Source organism: Bemisia tabaci, chromosome 2 (assembly GCF_918797505.1).
Source record: "Bemisia tabaci chromosome 2, PGI_BMITA_v3".
Taxonomy (NCBI): domain Eukaryota; kingdom Metazoa; phylum Arthropoda; class Insecta; order Hemiptera; family Aleyrodidae; genus Bemisia; species Bemisia tabaci.
Window position 1 is genome coordinate 37,130,712 of NC_092794.1, and position 18,690 is coordinate 37,149,401.

General features: G+C 39.3%; 1 protein-coding gene across 3 annotated transcripts in view; it reads right to left on the bottom strand.

The window, feature by feature from the left end:
- Nucleotides 1-18,690, bottom strand: part of LOC109037801 (uncharacterized) — a 171,976-nt gene that overhangs the window by 138,522 nt on the left and 14,764 nt on the right. The window contains exon 1 of one of the 3 annotated variants that reach the window (XM_072297259.1): nucleotides 447-2,392. The exons of the other annotated variants lie outside the window; for them this stretch is intronic. The gene's annotated coding sequence lies outside the window, so the exon portion shown is untranslated. Of the gene's footprint in view, nucleotides 1-446; nucleotides 2,393-18,690 lie in introns of those variants that run through there. 3 annotated transcript variants of the gene reach the window in all.

Genomic DNA, 18,690 nt, shown 5'->3' on the forward strand with positions numbered 1-18,690 from the left:
GCGCGCGAGAACGGCTAGTAAGTATATATGTACGTATGTATTTCCGCCTTTTTAAGATTTTTCGATTGTTGAGTAGTTATATCTTTCTTACCTTGAAAGATATGTTGTCCAATTTTTTGGCATTTAGTAGAGACTCATTAGAGCAACTATTCTGCGAAAAAAAATTGTAATTTGAGGCAACAGATTTTGAGGGGTGGGGCTCGAAATTGGGGGGGGGGGGAGGTCAAATCTTGTCCACTCGATAACTCGAGTTAAAATGAATATTTGGAGCTGAAATTTGTAAGGATGGTAGTTTGCCTCCAGGACTGGTTTGCAGTCTCCCTCATGGTGGGACCTAGACCTGGGACCATGTCCCTAAAGAGCACCGATCTCGAGTCGTAGATCACGAATATATATGTCATATATATATCAAGATAAAATGGCTGTAATATTTATAGGAAATTTACCTTATTTATTCAGCTTGCAGCCATAAAAAATCGAAACATTAGTTCCTACGCATCCGCAACGTTTCGCCCCGCATGGGGGGCATCCTCAGGCAGGCACACATTATAACTTAAAAACTATTCATAAAACTGATCGATTGTCCACGCGAAATGTTAAAATCGTCGAATGTCTACGCGGAAAAATAAAAACTTTTAAAAACACGAGAACTAAAACTACAACGGTGGCCACCACGAAACTCCGACTCGTATAACTGCTTGAAAACTGACTATAAACAAAGAGAGCCCGTCACCGCGAGGAGTAAATAGATAGCACACGTAAACAATCAGAAGAAAGCACTGTACGCCGTGCCCAGTACATCGGTGTCAGTTCTGAAATTAATGGAGTTTGAGCACCGTTTAATCTGTATGGCTTCATGATACAGCCTTGCCCTGAAATTGGGTTCCCTGACAAGTACTTCCGGATTTTTGAAGTTAAAACTGTGCTGTTGTTCTTGGCTGTGTTGGTGCAAAGCAGTTTTCTCCTTTTTGTCATACTTGTGTGACCGTATTCGTTCCCCTAGGTAGCGTTTGGTATGACCTATATAGGCAACATTGCAATCCAGACAGTTTATCTTGTAAACAACACCGGAGGTCTTTTCAGTCGGTACTGTACTCTTCAATTTCGAGAAAAACCGTTTATTCGAATTTGGGTTACTGAAAACTGGAAAGAAGTTATAGGGCTTCCAGCACTTTTTCAATTTTTCACTGAGTCCCCTTATATACGGCATTTTCACGACATTGCCAACATCTACTTTCTCCTTCGAAATTTTATTTTCTTCTTTCTCGCAAATATACTTGCATTTACGCATCATCTTGTCCAGTAGAGTAGGTGGATAGCCATTTCCTAAAAGCAACGTACGTGCTCTATCCATGCTTTCCTGGCGGTATTGTTTATCTGATAACTTGTAGGCGCGTTGAAATAAATTGCTCACAACATTTGCTTTCCAATGGAAGGGTACATTTGAAAAATAATTCATGTACCTACCAGACGATGTTGGTTTTTGATACCACTTCGTGTTTATTTTTTGACCTTCATGATGGTCTATGGTCATATCCAAGAAATTAAGTGATCCATTTTTTTCCGTCTCTATGGTGAATTGGATTTTAGGATGAAACGAATTGAAGTGCTCTAAAATGTATACATGTAAATTTTTTGGAAAACATGTGATGCAATCGTCTACAAACCGTTTATAGAAGGTTACACTGCATTTAAGTGAGGCCAATATTTTCCCTTCTATATATTCCATTACCAAATTTGCTATCACTGCTGAAACAGGTCCTCCCATCGCAACACCAGAAATTTGTTGATAAAATTCTTCTTGGTACTGAAAAAAGGTAGAAGTTGCACATACTTTTAATGCATAGAGGAACTCCTTTTTCGGCAATTTAGTATGGTGCTTGATCTTGTCCCAATATTCCTCTATGACTGTTTCGATTAATTCGAGTGGGATATTTGTGTACAAAGAAATAACATCTAAGGAGGCCAGCATGTAATGCTCCGGAATTTTTTGGTGTTTAATGAAATTACGAAAATGGAAGGAATCCTGTATAAAAGACTTAGTCTTTCCAACCACTTTGGACAATGTATTACTCAAAAACTTCGACATCTTATAAAATGGGGAGTCGATACAACTGACTATAGGCCTTAGTGGATTACCCGGTTTGTGAAGTTTGACAAGTCCATAAATCTTGGGGGCCACAGCATTTTTTGTGGTTAACCATTCCATCGTTTGTTTGGAAATTAACCCTCTTTTGCACCAGTCATTCACCATGGTGTTATTTTTCAATTGCTGCGTGTTAGACAAGTCCCTATTAATTTTAGAGTATACTGTTTCATCTCTAAGTAACTGCAACATTTTCCTGTGATAATCTGCTTTTGTAATAATGACGGTTTTGTTACTCTTGTCAGCCTCCACTATCAAAAGATCTTGGTTTTGCTGTAAAAACGTACGAGTCGGAGTTTCGTGGTGGCCACCGTTGTAGTTTTAGTTCTCGTGTTTTTAAAAGTTTTTATTTTTCCGCGTAGACATTCGACGATTTTAACATTTCGCGTGGACAATCGATCAGTTTTATGAATAGTTTTTAAGTTATAATGTGTGCCTGCCTGAGGATGCCCCCCATGCGGGGCGAAACGTTGCGGATGCGTAGGAACTAATGTTTCGATTTTTTATGGCTGCAAGCTGAATAAATAAGGTAAATTTCCTATGTCATATATATATATATATATATATATATATATATATATATATATATATATATATATATATGTGTGTGTGTGTGTGTGTGTGTGTGTGTGTGTGTGTGTGTGTGTGTGAGGGTGTGTGTGTGTGTGTGTGTATTTCAGCCAGCGTGAGGATTTTTCAGTTTTTAGAAATCCGAATGGCAGTAAATTTTTATGTTTGTTGAAACGAAACTTCTGGGGTTTATAGTCCCCTAAGAGTACTTTTAAACTAAGAAGAAAAAAATCGGAATACGTTGATTACTTTTCGCACAGTGAGGGGTCAAAGTGGGGGGGAGGTTTAATTTTGTCCACGCGATAACTCGAGTAAAAATGAATATTTTGAGCTGAAATTTTGATGGTAGTTAGAGATTTACTAAGACTGGTTTCCTATTGAATTTCAGCGAAATTGGCCAACGCGTTCCATGATAGTGGCAATTTACCGTTTTTACGGGGGGGGGGGGGGAGTGGCGCTAAATCTCGAATAAAAATGATATCTTGAGTTGAGATTCAAATGGTAGTTAGAGGCCCACTAAGTCTGGTTTCCTACAGAATTTCAGCAAAATCGGCTCATGCGTTTTGTATTAGCGGTCATTTATGTGTTATACAGGCGAGAGGGGGGAGGGGGGGGGGTTGCGTGAAAATATTTCTCAACGTCCAATTAATTTTTCCTCAATATTAAATCCGCTCAGGTGAGAGTCTTAAAAAAAAAAGCAAAAACAAAAAAAAAAACGGCGCTCCGCTTCGCTCCGCGCCGGTTCTTTGGAGCGGGAGGGGCTTCGCCCCTCAAGCCCCCCCAGGACGCGCGCGAAGCGCGCGTCTTTTCAGAGTCGTCTGCATCACATCTAGTTTTTATTCTTCTTTTTAAGTGTCCCGCGCATCCACCGCGGAAAGGAAGTGCATTTACCGAAGTGGGATTTTTGTAGTAATAAAATCGTACGTCTGTAAGTCATTGTGTAATCGATAGTTTTTTCCAGATATTTCCTTTCCTTGGGCCGCTGTGCCACGAACAGTTCTTCCAAAAACTTTCTTCACCTGACCCACTGTGCAACGCGCAGTTTATCCAAAATCTTCCTTCCCCTGAACCACTGAGCGACGAAAAGCTCGTTCAAAAACTTCTTCCCCCTGACCCACTGTGCGACGAAAATTTTGTCCAAAAACTTCCTCCCCCTGACCCACTGTGCGACGAAAATTTGGTCCAAAAACTTCTTCCCCCTGACCCACTGTGCGACGATCAGCTTGTCTAAATACTTTTTCCCCTGACCCACTGTGCGGCCCTGCTCCGGCCGGCTCCCCTCATGCCGCGCACCCCCCGCCTAACACTTTCAAAGCTCGCCATTTTTAAACGGCTCAGCCGATTTAGCTCAAATTCAATACCAAACCAGTCCGAGGGGAGAACTACCACCCATAAGAATTTCAGCTCAAAATATTCATTTTCGCTCGAGTTATCGAGTGGACAAGATTTAACCTTCCCCCACTTTCGAGCCCCACCCCTCAAAATTTATTGCCCCAAATTTCAATTTTTTTTCGCAGAATAGTAGTTCTAATGAGTCTCTACTAAATGCAAAAAAATTGGTCAAAATATCTTTCAACGTAAGAAAGATATAACTACTCAAAATTCGAAAAATCTTAAAAAGGCGGAAATACATACATACATGCATATGCAGGGTGTACCAAAAGTCCGTCCCACCCCTGCTAACTTTTGAACGAATTGAGCTAGGGTAATGAAACTTTGGGAATGTTCCTATCTCAAAGGGGACCATCTTTTGGGGGGGTCAAAATTTTGGTCCCCCCTCAGGGGGGGCGCGGGGGGCCCCCAACTTTTTTTTTTCAAATGGCAACCCCTATCTTGTGATACATCATTCGATAGAGCATAAAAAACTAAGAATTTTGGCGCAAACCGCAGATCAATATCTTAATTTTTGACCGAGTTATGATAGGTCAAAGGTCAAATTTGACCTATTTTCAAAAAATCATAACTCCGGTTCAAATTATCGTAAAGAAAAAAATAAAACAGGAAAATTTACCAAATTGTGTCCGCTTTTAAGTAAAAATTGCAGAAATCACTTCGCTGTAATTTTAAGGGGGGGGCTCGGACCCCCAAATACGTCAATTCAAAGGTCATTCAATTTTCCCGCGAAAAAAGGCAATTTCCCCTAGATTTGCCTCCACATTATCTCAGTAAGGTCAAAATTAGTTCAACATTACGTTGGCAAGTCCCCAAATTTCGGGAAAAGTTAAAAAAAAACGAAATTCAAGGTGATTAAATTTGACCGTTTAAATTTCGTTTTTTTTTAACTTTTCCCGAAATTTTGGGACTTGCCAACGTAATGTTGAACTAATTTTGACCTTACTGAGATAATGTGGAGGCAAATCTAGGGGAAATTGCCTTTTTTCGCGGGAAAATTGAATGACCTTTGAATTGACGTATTTGGGGGTCCGAGCCCCCCCCCCCCCTTAAAATTACAGCGAAGTGATTTCTGCAATTTTTACTTAAAAGCGGACACAATTTGGTAAATTTTCCCGTTTTATTTTTTTCTTTACGATAATTTGAACCGGAGTTATGATTTTTTGAAAATAGGTCAAATTTGACCTTTGACCTATCATAACTCGGTCAAAAAGTAAGATATTGATCTGCGGTTTGCGCCAAAATTCTTAGTTTTTTATGCTCTTTCGAATGATGTATCACAAGATAGGGGTTGCCATTTGAAAAAAAAAAGTTGGGGGCCCCCCGCGCCCCCCCTGAGGGGGGACCAAAATTTTGACCCCCCCAAAAGATGGTCCCCTTTGAGATAGGAACATTCCCAAAGTTTCATTACCCTAGCTCAATTCGTTCAAAAGTTAGCAGGGGTGGGACGGACTTTTGGTACACCCTGTATACATACATACATATACTAGGCGTTCTGGGCGCGCTTCGCGCGCCCGTCACGCCTAGCCGGGAGCTACGCCCCCTGGACCCCCGGTCACTCGCTACGCGAGTGACATTCGGCTCGCTTCGCGAGCCGATTTTGTAGTAGTTGCACATTTTTTATCACTATATTTTGAAGATTTCATAGAAAACATTATGAAATTCTCACTCCACAATTAACTTGTAGAATAATAATGGCAGGGCAAGAAATAGACTGTATCTTAAAATGGACGGTTCCCACTTAGTAAAAACAGCCAACACCACGTGAAGGTGAGGAACCATCGTTAGCCACTTTTTTCCCTTTTTTTTTTTCTTTACTTTTCTAAAAAAAATTTACTGAAATTTTAGTTGCGTCCCCTAAAAGGAAACACGGAGAAAAAAATTTGTGCATGGAACCCGAAGCTGAGATCATATGGATCTCTCAAGTTTTCGGATCACGCATCCGAAAAGTTAAGGTCCATCTGCCGAAGTTCGGGTCAGACAATTGAAGTAGTTCGGTATATACCGAAGATTTCAGGTCACACATCTGAAGTACTCGGTGCATACCGAAGTGCTTCAGATTTCTGACTCAGAGATTTAGAAAAAACACAGTAGAGAACCAAGGAAATCACAGTAGAACAGAGAAAAAAATACAGTCGAATAAATAAAGAAAACTATTATCGAAGAAATTCTAATTATTAGAAAGTAATTAGCTGGCGTAGTCAATGCGTAGCTGCGTAGGAGCATGATCGAGATTTATCATCAACTGACCGCTGGCCGCTAGGTACCTGGGTGGGCGAGCGATAATACGTAAGCGGTGGCATATGGTTCGATTGACAGAGGAGTGGGGAACGGTCAGACGTAGGGGAAAGGTTCAGGCTGAACCGTTCAGCACAGCGCAGCGTCAGTCACCGGGTGGGGAAGAGAGTCCGGGAGGGGACACTTCCCCTCGAGTGAAATAGAAAAAGGCAGAATCCTTCGAAGTTTATATTAATGAGATACATACATACATATGTACAGGGTGAGCGAAAAGTCCCCGACCCCCCCTCTAACTTTTGAACGAATTGAGCTAGGGAAATGAAACTTTGGGGATGTTCCTATCTCAAAGGGGACCATCTTTTGGGGGGGTCAAAATTTTGGTCCCCCCCTCAGGGGGGGCGCGGGGGCCCCCCAACTTTTTTTTTTCAAATGGCAACCCCTATCTTGTGATACCTCATTCGAAAGAACATAAAAAACTAAGAATTTTGGCGCAAACCGCAGATCAATATCTTAATTTTTGACCGAGTTATGATAGGTCAAAGGTCAAATTTGACCTATTTTCAAAAAAATCTTAACTCCGGTTCAAATTATCGTAAAGAAAAAATAAAACGGGAAAATTTACCAAATTGTGTCCGCTTTTAAGTAAAAATTGCAGAAATCACTTCGATTTAATTTTAAGGGGGGGCTCGGACCCCCAAATACGTCAATTCAAAGGTCATTCAATTTTCCCGCGAAACAAGCCAATTTCCCCTGGATTTGCCTCCACATTATCTCAGTAAGGTCAAAATCAGTTCAACATTACGTTGGCAAGTCCCCAAATTTCGGGAAAAGTTTAAAAAAAAGGATATTTAAACGGTCAAATTTAATTACCTTAAATTTCGTTTTTTTTTAACTTTTCCCGAAATTTGGGGACTTGCCAACGTAATGTTGAACTGATTTTGACCTTACTGAGATAATGTGGAGGCAAATCCAGGGGAAATTGGCTTGTCTCGCGGGAAAATTGAATGACCTTTGAATTGACGTATTTGGGGGTCCGAGCCCCCCCTTAAAATTAAATCGAAGTGATTTTTGCAATTTTTACTTAAAAGCGGACACAATTTGGTAAATTTTCCCGTTTTATTTTTTCTTTACGATAATTTGAACCGGAGTTAAGATTTTTTTGAAAATAGGTCAAATTTGACCTTTGACCTATCATAACTCGGTCAAAAATTAAGATATTGATCTGCGGTTTGCGCCAAAATTCTTAGTGTTTATGTTCTTTCGAATGAGGTATCACAAGATAGGGGTTGCCATTTGAAAAAAAAAAAAGTTGGGGGGCCCCCGTCCCCCCCTGAGGGGGGGACCAAAATTTTGACCCCCCCAAAAGATGGTCCCCTTTGAGATAGGAACATCCCCAAAGTTTCATTACCCTAGCTCAATTCGTTCAAAAGTTAGAGGGGGGGTCGGGGACTTTTCGCTCACCCTGTACATACAACCATACATACATACATACAGGGTGATCCAAAAGTCCCTTCCACCCCCTCTAACTTTTTACCTAATTGAGGTAAAGATTTGAAACTTGGGGGATATTCCTAGGTCAAAGGGAGCTACTTTTTGGCCCCCCTAAAATTTTCAGGGGGGCCCCCCTTGGGGGGCTACGGACCCCAACTTTTGATTTTCAAATAGGAAGACCCCCTTTGTGATAGCTCGTTCGAAAGAGCATAAAAAAAGAAAACTTTTCGCGCAAACTCGAAGTCAATATCTTAAACCGTTTCAAAATGGCGGCCGGTTAAAGTTCAAAATGGCCGAAAATTCACACCGGTTATTTGTCGATAGATTTGCGCGAAAATCGGTATGTAGGGGTATTTTGACACGAGAAAAACGAATTCAACGTTAGATTTTAAAAAAAAACCGAAATTTCCAAAATGGCCGCCGGTTAAAGTTTAAAATGGCCGAAAATTGTCACCTCGGTTTTTTGCTGATGGATTTGCCTAAAACTTGGAATTTGAGAGTATTTTGGCACAAGATAAACAAATTTGAACTTAGATTTCTAAAAAAATCAATTTTTGGTCATTTTGAACTTTGACCGGCAGCCATTTTGGAAATTTCGGTTTTTTTGAAAATTTAACGTTAAATTCGTTTTTCTCGTGTCAAAATACCCCTACATACCGATTTTCGCGCAAATCCATCGACAAATAACCGGTGTGAATTTTCGGCCATTTTGAACTTTAACCGGCCGCCATTTTGAAACGGTTTGAGATATTGACTTCGGGTTTGCGCGAAAAGTTTTCTTTTTTTATGCTCTTTCGAACGAGCTATCACAAAGGGGGTCTTCCTATTTGAAAATCAAAAGTTGGGGTCCGTAGCCCCCCAAGGGGGGCCCCCTGAAAATTTTAGGGGGGCCAAAAAGTAGCTCCCTTTGACCTAGGAATATCCCCCAAGTTTCAAATCTTTACCTCAATTAGGTAAAAAGTTAGAGGGGGTGGAAGGGACTTTTGGATCACCCTGTATATACATACATACATACATACATATATACACATGAATTTGAATGGCATATATTTTCGTGATCTACGACCCGTGATCGGTGCTCTTCACAAGGTCTCGGGTCTGGGTCCGACATCATGGGAGAATGCAATAGTGTATTTTCTTCGGAAAATGCACTAAAAAGGGAATGGATAGGTTTGAATTTAGTATGAATCATAACTGGGATCCAAGGTCAAGTTTATTCAGCCAAGGGGAACTGCTTCTTGAAACATATCTGTGGCAAGAAGGAAAGGGTAAATGATTTCATTCCCCAATGTGACGCTACACTTCGAAAAATACACTCATGCCGCAGTAAATGCGCAGACTACAAAAAGAACCGTCTCCTACTTGCCAGCAACTCAACGAAAACCCTGCCGCTTGCGGCACCGTTTTTTAGGTTTTTCCTTCTCTCTTAGGTTTTTTCTTCTTTTTTCCTTGATTTTAAAGGAGAATGTCGACAAAATCACAATTTAAGGGCGGAGCTAATAAACTGCTGTTTCCCAGGATTAAATCGAATTTAGGAACTATTGACATAAGTTTCCTAAAAGTAAATTTTACGCTTTTTTCAATGAGCATAACAGTTTTTTTCTGGAAATGTGAAGCAAAGTTTCTCCTACAATCAGCAAAATTGCGCCTTTTCTTAGCTAATTTTGGAAGAAAACGTTAAGCTAGAACCACGACCAAAAAATTCAGCTAGAAAAACAAGAGAGGGTGATTTCGGTAGAACATTTTAAGCTCTTTCTGCTGTGTTTTTTTTTTTTTTTTTTTTTTTTTTTTTTTTTTTTTTTTTTTGTGGAATGAACCGTTAAGGAGATCTTTGCAAAAATCTAATCGTGGATTTTCTCAATTTTGGAAAAGGACCCCGCACACCTCTTATGAGAAGCTGCACCATGAAGAATTGCCTTCTGACTTATGTATTTCGATTCTCCTCAAGATGCTGATCAAAAGTTATAATTGCGCCAACTTTCTACGATGCACCGTTTTCGCAAAAAACCTATGAATAAAAAAGAACAAAGCATATGAGAACAGGCCCGATGTGAATAAGGAAAAAACGTGGCATGTGTCCGTCTTCTTATCTGTACCTGCCGACTCAGGGGCTATCTCCCTCCCGCACTCGCTCGGTAGACGTTCAGACTTTCCTGTTCTTATGCTCCTCAAGAATCTGATTTGGATGGTGGTCGAGCAAAACGGCGTGCGGAATCCGAGATAAGACTGCCGCTCTAGGGTGGTCCTTATTTTGGACTTTTGAGAAATTCTAAGTTCGGAACCCTGCAATCGGTTCCTTTTTATGAAAAAATAACGGGGGAAAAAAGGAAAAAAAAAAAAAAAAATTTTTACCCATGTCGCAATGGCGCCGAAGTTGCGGCGCACGAAAATACGATTTTCAGCAAATCGGGCTTTCACGGCATTTCGCCCTGAACTTTGGGAACGCATTATTGCATGTAGACGTATGAAAATTTGCACTAGTACACATTTTTTAGTGCTCTTTCACGTGAAATTATCAGATTTGGGCTAAAAATTATGAAAATGCATGTTTCCAACCCTCAAAGTTACGGAAAAACACGATTTTTCGGGTCCTAATCAGGGGTTACGTTTATAGGCAGTGTCTACTGAAACATGATGATTTAAAAAAAAAAAAAGGCGTGATAAATTGCCGTTAGTACTAAGTTTTACCGTAGTTCAACGTAAAATTTGCGTTTAAGATCTATACGCGCGGATCTAGGATCAGCTGAAACACGTTGAAGCATGTTCAGATGGCTCCTCCAGGATTCGCTGGATGACAAGACTACACTATTGTACTCGTTCATACATGTAAAATTTTGTCGCAATTCTTCCAACTATGCTCAGTCGACGGCAGTTTTCTATTGGGAGTGGACGCATTGTAGATACGCGATTTATTATGGATGTTTCGATATTGACACGCTCTTAAGTTTAATTAGTCATAATGCCCCAAACTCGACGCAATACTTCGGTATTCTTGATTGGTCATTATCAACCCCAAATTATTGGTAGCAATCTACCCTCCAACGGTGATGTGTTGCGAGTTCTATTTTTTAATATCCATGAGGTGGGAATCAAAGACGTGCATAAAAGTGCATTTCTAGTTATAAAAGAAGCTTTAACATTTTGGGAAAAAGCCAGAATCACCACAAAACATCACCACGATTGCGTGAAAAAATTAGAAAATTTACATGCGGCACATAGAAATCTGACTAAAAGTAAAAGTAAGAATTTTCCTGCTGACATTCGTAAGAGACAGGATTTCGTTGATGAACTGGACGATTTATTCGACATTTCTCATGCAGAGGCGCTTGTAGAAGGATTAGCTCATTATGTTGGACTCGAAGAAGATAGAAAGTTCCTGCTAAATCAAAGAAAAAAAAATGAAGGGAAGGTTTCATGTTCGGGATTTCATGTCTTTGATTCCCACCTCAAGGATATTAAAAAATAGAACTCGCAACACATCACCGCTGGAGGGTAGTTTGCTACCAATAATTTGGGGCTGATAATGACCAATCAAGAATACCGAAGTATCGCGTCGAGTTTGGGGCATTATGACTAATTAAACTTAAGAGCGTGTCAATATCGAAACAACCATAATAAATGGCGTATCTACAATGCGTCCACTCCCAATAGAAAACTGCCGTCGACTGAGCATAGTTGGAAGAATTGCGACAAAATTTTACATGTATGAACGAGTACAATAGTGTAGTCTTGTCATCCAGCGAATCCTGGAGGAGCCATCTTAACATGCTTCAACGTGTTTCAGCTGATCCTAGATCCGCGCGTATAGATCTTAAACGCAAATTTTACGTTGAACTACGGTAAAACTTAGTACTAACGGCAATTTATCACGCCTTTTTTTTTTGAATCATCATGTTTCAGTAGACACTGCCTATAAACGTAACCCCTGATTAGGACCCGAAAAATCGTGTTTTTCCGTAACTTTGAGGGTTGGAAACATGCATTTGCATGATGTTTAGCCCAAATCTGATGATTTCACGTGAAAGAGCACTAAAAAATGTGTACTAGTGCAAATTTCCATACGTCTACACGCAATAATGCGTGCCCAAAGTTCAGGGCGAAATGCCGTGAAAGCCCGATTTGCTGAAAATCGTATTTTCGTGCGCCGCAACTTCGGCGCCATAGCGACATGGGTAAAAATTTTTTTTTTTTTTTTCCTTTTTTCCCCCGTTATTTTTTCATAAAAAGGAACCGATTGCAGGGTTCCGAACTTAGAATTTCTCAAAAGTCCAAAATAAGGACCACCCTACGGCCGCTCGGTGCGGGAGTCCCCATGATTTCCTTTTTGACACACAGCCGCTTGTCAATCGAGCACTGAAATGAGGAATCTTTCTGGCTTTTTATCACCGAATAATTGAATCTTCTCATAGGTTTTTTGCGAAAACGGTGCATCGTAGAAAGTTGGCGCAATTATACCTTTTGATCAGCATCTTGAGGAGAATCGAAATACATAAGTCAGAAGGCAATTCTTCATGGTGCAGCTTCCCATAAGAGGTGTGCGGTGTCCTTTAAAATGGCGGCGTCCTGAGTACCAGACAAATTCCTGAAGTTAATATGGGCATTTTCGGACTTCTTTAGCGTCTAGAAATCGATAAAAATTGGTTTGGTTCCAAGGACAAACCAAAATCTGAAATTTGTTGTGCCGTGTCTTCTAACATTAGCCTTTTTGTTACATTTGCTGTTTCACTACTTTCCAGAAGGCTCCCTGATTTGTGCTGCTCCGTTGCATGGATCACCCTCGATCTCCCCGATGTACATAAAAACAATGTAATCGAAAGGGGGGAACAGCAGAGGAAGAGGTGCAAATCGGGGGAATCTTTTGGCACCGTAGACAGTCCTCCCCATCGGTTTCAAAAGATTATCACACTCAACTTTCCTAACGGACTGACCTGGGTCTACCAACTTTGCGCCAAAGTACATTATCAAAACCAGAAATACCCAAACTTCCATTCATCAAACTGTGTAGTAGGATAGGTGGGGGTAAGAATACGCATTTTTTGGGTTTTCTCGCATTTTCGTGACCGAATCGACTTTTAAGGCGGGAAAAGTGGTCATGCACCTACTGCAAGCCCTCGCGCACAAATGCCCTGCGTTGTCCGAATTTAGAAATAAAATCCATCGCCGTGACGAATTTTTTAAAAAATGCATACTTTTGCCCCATTTAATGAGGCGAAAGTACGCAGGTGAAATTTTTCTTTTGAAAACATCTCCTGGGCTCCAAATCGCTGTTAAATCCCGGAAAAAGACTGAAACTGGTCTTAGTGGGTGATGCCAATAGTGCCTAACCACTTTTACTGTGAAAAAAAAAAAAAATAATTCAGTCTCAACAAGCTCCCAAAAATTTTCGAAGTAAATTTTTTTTAAACAGGAAAATAAAAAAGTTGAATTGCCCAAATTAAACAAAGGAACATAAAAATTTATTAAGATACTTACTAAGCTGCCTACATCTTCTATTTTGAAGTTCCTATACCCCCTTCCTCCACTATGCCCCACTTTTGGGCGCGTACTTTCGCCCCATTCTGGCTGCGTACTCTTACCCTATTTGTAAACATTGGACAACATAAGCTAAAACTTTGAGCCCAAGGCCCAAGGTGAGAAAACAACCACGGATTTTCAAAGCCAACACTATAAAACTTTGATACAGTGTCTGTCAGATTTTCTCCATCTACTATTTTACTCACAACAGACAATACAAATACTAAAAAAATCGATCTTTTCTGCATGAAAAGTGAACTTGCCTCATAATTCCGTCAAAACACAGCCACTTCACACAAAACTTCGTCAACAAGTGAAACTCAATGTTGCCAACAACCAACATCCGGTGCCATCATAAATTCAAACAAAGCACGCGAAAAAAGTGCGTTGCGTACTTTTGCCCCGTGCGTACTCTTACCCCCACCTACCCTACTTGCATGAGTGTACTTCAACTCAGGTACATACTGGTACAAGTAGCTATATGGTATGTTACTACCGAGATTGAGAAACTTAAAAACTAACAGATATTCCGTTCTTCCTTGTTTATAGTCCGTGCAAACCAATTAGACAGAGTAAAAATTCGGGCATTTTCGGGCGAGCCGAGAATTGCGACGTCGGATCCCGGCGAGGAGCCGCTGGGTCAGCGCTGAGCTCACCGGGGTATAGTTCCCATTGTGTCCACGCCGGCCTTTACCTGGCGGCCGGACCCTTGTCATTAAGGCCCTCTGGTCACTGGTGGACCAAAAATTGCACACAAATTTTTTTATCATTTGTGAATTTTTCCTTCATTTCAAAGGATTCGGATTCATCTTGCAATCCTGATGAAAAATATTGTTGAGTATGTTGATGTACGCTAGAGAGCTGCACTTGTTGTAGTCAGAATTGTAATGGCGTCGGACGTTCGTGTCCTGAAATCTGTCCCGGTTTAATTTACGAAATAAAGAAGAATTAAGTACTAAATCTGTTGTTCGATGTATTTGAAAAATCACCATGAGTGTGAAAATGGTCAAGTGTGACGATGTTATGTTACCTATTTTCGACGGTAATTCATAAACAAATTGGAAAAAGCGCATTTTGAAATTTCTGGAGTTCAAAAAGTGCAAAGTGACAGTGGAACGAAAGAAGAAGCAGAAAGAAGAAGAGGACTGGGAGCACATGGATGTAAAGGCACACAAACGTTACCACTCGTGGTAACTTCATTTACAGTGCTATTTCGGATAGACAGCTGGAATACGTGAGTGATTGCGAAAGTGCGTATGAAATAATGAAAAAATTCGATGAAATGTATCTGAAGGAGTCAACTGCGCTCCAGATTATCTGTCGTTCTAATTTAGAAAATTTGAAATTGAAAGAGAAGACTGACCCTACGAAGTTTTTTGATGAATTTGAAAAGGGCATGAACGAGTTGAAGAATGCTGGAGCAACTGTGACTGAGGACGAAAAGTTGAATTATATGCTGAAGCTTTGCCACCATCTTTGAGTCATATTGGTGACATGATGGACGTTTTACCGAAAGCTGAACGAACGGTAGATTACTTGAAAAGTAAGCTGAAGTTGAAGACAAAAGTAGAACAGTATAGTGATGATGCCAATAATAATCAATCTGGTGAGAGCGGAGGTGTTTTTGTGACTGGAGTAGTTTCGCATAAGACTATGACCTGTTATTCCTGCGGAAAGCGAGGCCATTATCAATCCGAGTGTGTTCAAGAGGTGCAACATGTAACTTGTCACAATTGTGGTAACTACGGACAGTACCAGCAGAGCTGTAATCATTGTGTCAATCGAGGTCGTGGTGGTCATGCTCCAAGAAGAGGTCATTCCCGGGGGAACAGAAGCCATCATCAAGGTCAAAGAGGTCATTTTCGTGGAGGTCAACGAGGACAGTACGGAGGAAATCGGAGCTGGTATCGAGGCAACCGGGGACAAAGGCGGCAGGATCAAAGTAGCTCTGAAGTTAGTGATAGCGGTAACTGCTTTAATGTGGTGGTGAACACAACAGGTATTTCATGTAATACTACAAATTTAAGCAATGATAATCAAATAGATCGGCTCCTAGATAGTGGTTGCACAGATCATATAATCACTAGTGATGAATATTTTTGTGAGAGTATCACATTAAAGGATCCAGTAAATGTCAAGATTGGAGACGGCCGCTTCTTAAAGGCAACTAAAGTAGGAAAGGTAGAAGTTTCATTTTCTGTGTATGGACAAAATGTACCAGTTATTCTTCCGAATGTTTTCTATGTTAAAGAAATGAAAGCAAATTTGATAAGCTACGCCAAAGTTACACAGAAAATAAAATAATATCGAAAGGGAGTACGTCAAAGATTGATAACCAAAATGGAGAATTGATAGCTGTTGCTGTTAAAGAAGGCAGTTTATATAAGTTGAGAGGTCTGGTCCACACTAATTCTTCGGAGAGTCATGTGTTCACGTGTAAGAATTCAGGAAAAATGTCAGCAAAAGAAAAGTGGCATCGTAAGCTAGGACACGTTTTCAAATATCTGAATCTACTTTGTAAGGATAATTTGTTAGAGGGAGGCCCAGAGTGTTTAGAATCTACCTTTATGAAATGTGCAATTTGTATACAAAGTAAAATGTCAAATCTGCCTTTTAAAAATAATCGAGCTAAAGCAAAGGAAATATTAGAAATAGTGCATACGGATGTGAATGGTCCCCATAAGACCACAGGCTATTCTGGTGAAAAATACTTTGTTTCATTCCTTGATGATTATAGTAAACTTGCTAAAGTGTATTGCATCAAATCAAAAGACCAAGTCCTTGATTGTTACACAGAATATTATAATGAAGTTTGTAATCTAACTGGTAAAACGATAAAGAAACTGAGGCTGGATAATGGAAAAGAGTATATCAATTCCAACATTTACTCTTTCGCAAAAAGCAAAGGTATTTTTCTAGAACCTTGTCCACCTTACGTTCATGAGCTTAATGGAAGTGCAGAGCGATTCAATCGTTACATTATGGACACAGCTAGATGCTTATTGTCAGAGGCAAATATTGATTTAAAATACTGGCCCGAAGTAGTAAAGACAGCAGCATACTTGAAAAATCGTACCTTAGCCAATACTTATGAGCTTAAAACTCCTTATGAGATTTTTATGAATAAAAAACCTGATGTTAGTAATTTAAGACTGTACGGGAGCAAAGTATTTATCAGAGTCCCAGATGTGAAGAGAGAGTCCAAATTCGACAGAAAAGCAGACTTAGGAATATTAGTCAGCTATGAAAATGTAGGTTACAGAGTACTTGTAAACAACAAAGTTTTCGTTGCGAGGCACGTTGAATTTGTAGAAGGCAATGTCAATTGCATTGGCCTCAGGACAGATAATGAATCAGATGAACCCAATGAAAATACAAAATTGTGTAGAGATGTAGATGAGAGATGTGAAGCAAACGATGTAGATGACAGTGAAGCAAACGCACATAATGAAACCTTAAGAAGATCTGCTAGGCCAAGAAAATCCAATATCAAGGATGATTTCATTTACAATAACTTAATTTATGTCAATTATTGTGATGCTTTAACCTATGAGGAGGCAATGAAGAGTAATGAAGCTGACAAATGGAATGAGGCAATGATGGAAGAGCTTAATAGTTTAAATAAAAATGATACATGGTCTCTTGTGAACAAACCAGTAGATAAAGAAGTATTAGATGTTAAATGGATTTTTACTAAGAAGGCAGAAAACAATCATAAAGTTAGGCTTGTTGTGAGAGGTTTTCAACGGACGGAATTAACAGAGGAGACTGTGGCAAGGATGGAAACTTTGAAAGTGTTGTTGTCATATTGTTGTCAGAATGGATTAGATATACATCAAATGGATGTCGAGACGGCATTTTTAAACAGTAAAATAAATTCTGAAGTTAATGTAAACCAGCCACCAGGTTTTACAAAAGTAGAAGAAAAGTCTACAGGCTAAAAAAGGCTTTGTATGGATTGAAAGAAAGCCCACGGGTGTGGTATGATTGCTTTGATGATCATTTGATAAACTTAGGTTTCGAAAAATGTTTAATAGAAATATGTCTTTATGTATTGAAAAATCAAAAAGGTGAAGTTGTCTATATTATCATATTTGTTGATGATTTACTAGTTTGTAGTAAAAGTGTGTCATGCATCAATGATGTAAAAAACAAATTAAAAGCTAAATTCCATATGGAAGATCTTGGTAAAATTAAAAGATATCTAGGAATAGATGTAAATTACAATCTGCACACACAGGAAATGACACTTAGTCAAAGTGATTATATTGAATCTCTAGCTCGTAAATATGGCATAATAGCAAATTGTATAAGACACCAATGGAAGAAAACTTGAAATTGGAACCAGCTATTGAATGTGGAGACTTACCTTACAGAAACCTAATAGGAGCACTTCTTTATGTTAGTTGTGCAACACGGCCAGATATTGCATTTTCTGTAAGCTATTTGAGCAGGTTTATGACTGCTTATGATCAAACACACTTTAAATATGCTCTGCGTGTACTGAAATACTTATATTTGAAAAAGGATATGAAATTAATTTATAAAAAATCTGCAAATCCGGAAATTTTAGTTTGTTACTCAGACTCTGATTGGGCCGGAGATTGTGTAAATAGGAAGTCGACCTCTGGATTTGTCATAAATTTTCTTGGAAACTTAGTGTTTTGGAAAACAAAAAAACAGAATATTGTTACTAAAAGTAGTACATTTGCTGAGTATGTTGCTTTGTCGGAAGCCATCTCAGAATTATTATTTGTTAAAGAATTAAATAAATTTTTTGACATTGAACTTAAAACGTCAATTAAAGTGTTTGAAGATAACTCAGGAGCCTTAGACATAGCTCAGCGTAGAAATTTGACCAAAAACTCAAAACATATTGAGATTCATTATCATTTCATTAATGACAACTATAGAAAGGGAGTGATTGGTATTATAAAAATTGATTCTAATGAGAACACAGCTGATTTATTTACGAAGCCACTTGGCAAAATTAAATTTGAAAAATTTCGTCAGAATTTAAATTTAAAGTGAATATGTAATATTGAAAGCATCAAGTGAAAAAGTCTGAAAAAGTCTTAATAACTTTAGATATTAAAAAAACACAAATTTGAGGAGGCGTAAAAACCGAAATCATTTTTAAATTTTGTAGCAAATTTGTTTTTAAATTTTAAGTGCCTCTTGCATTGAAAATGTTTGTAAATTCATCTGTGGGCTTTAGATAAAAGATAAATTTAAGGAGGCGTGTTGAGTATGTTGATGTACGCTAGAGAGCAGCACTTGTTGTTGTCAGAATTGTAATGGCGTCGGACGTTCGTGTCCTGAAATCTGTCCCGGTTTAA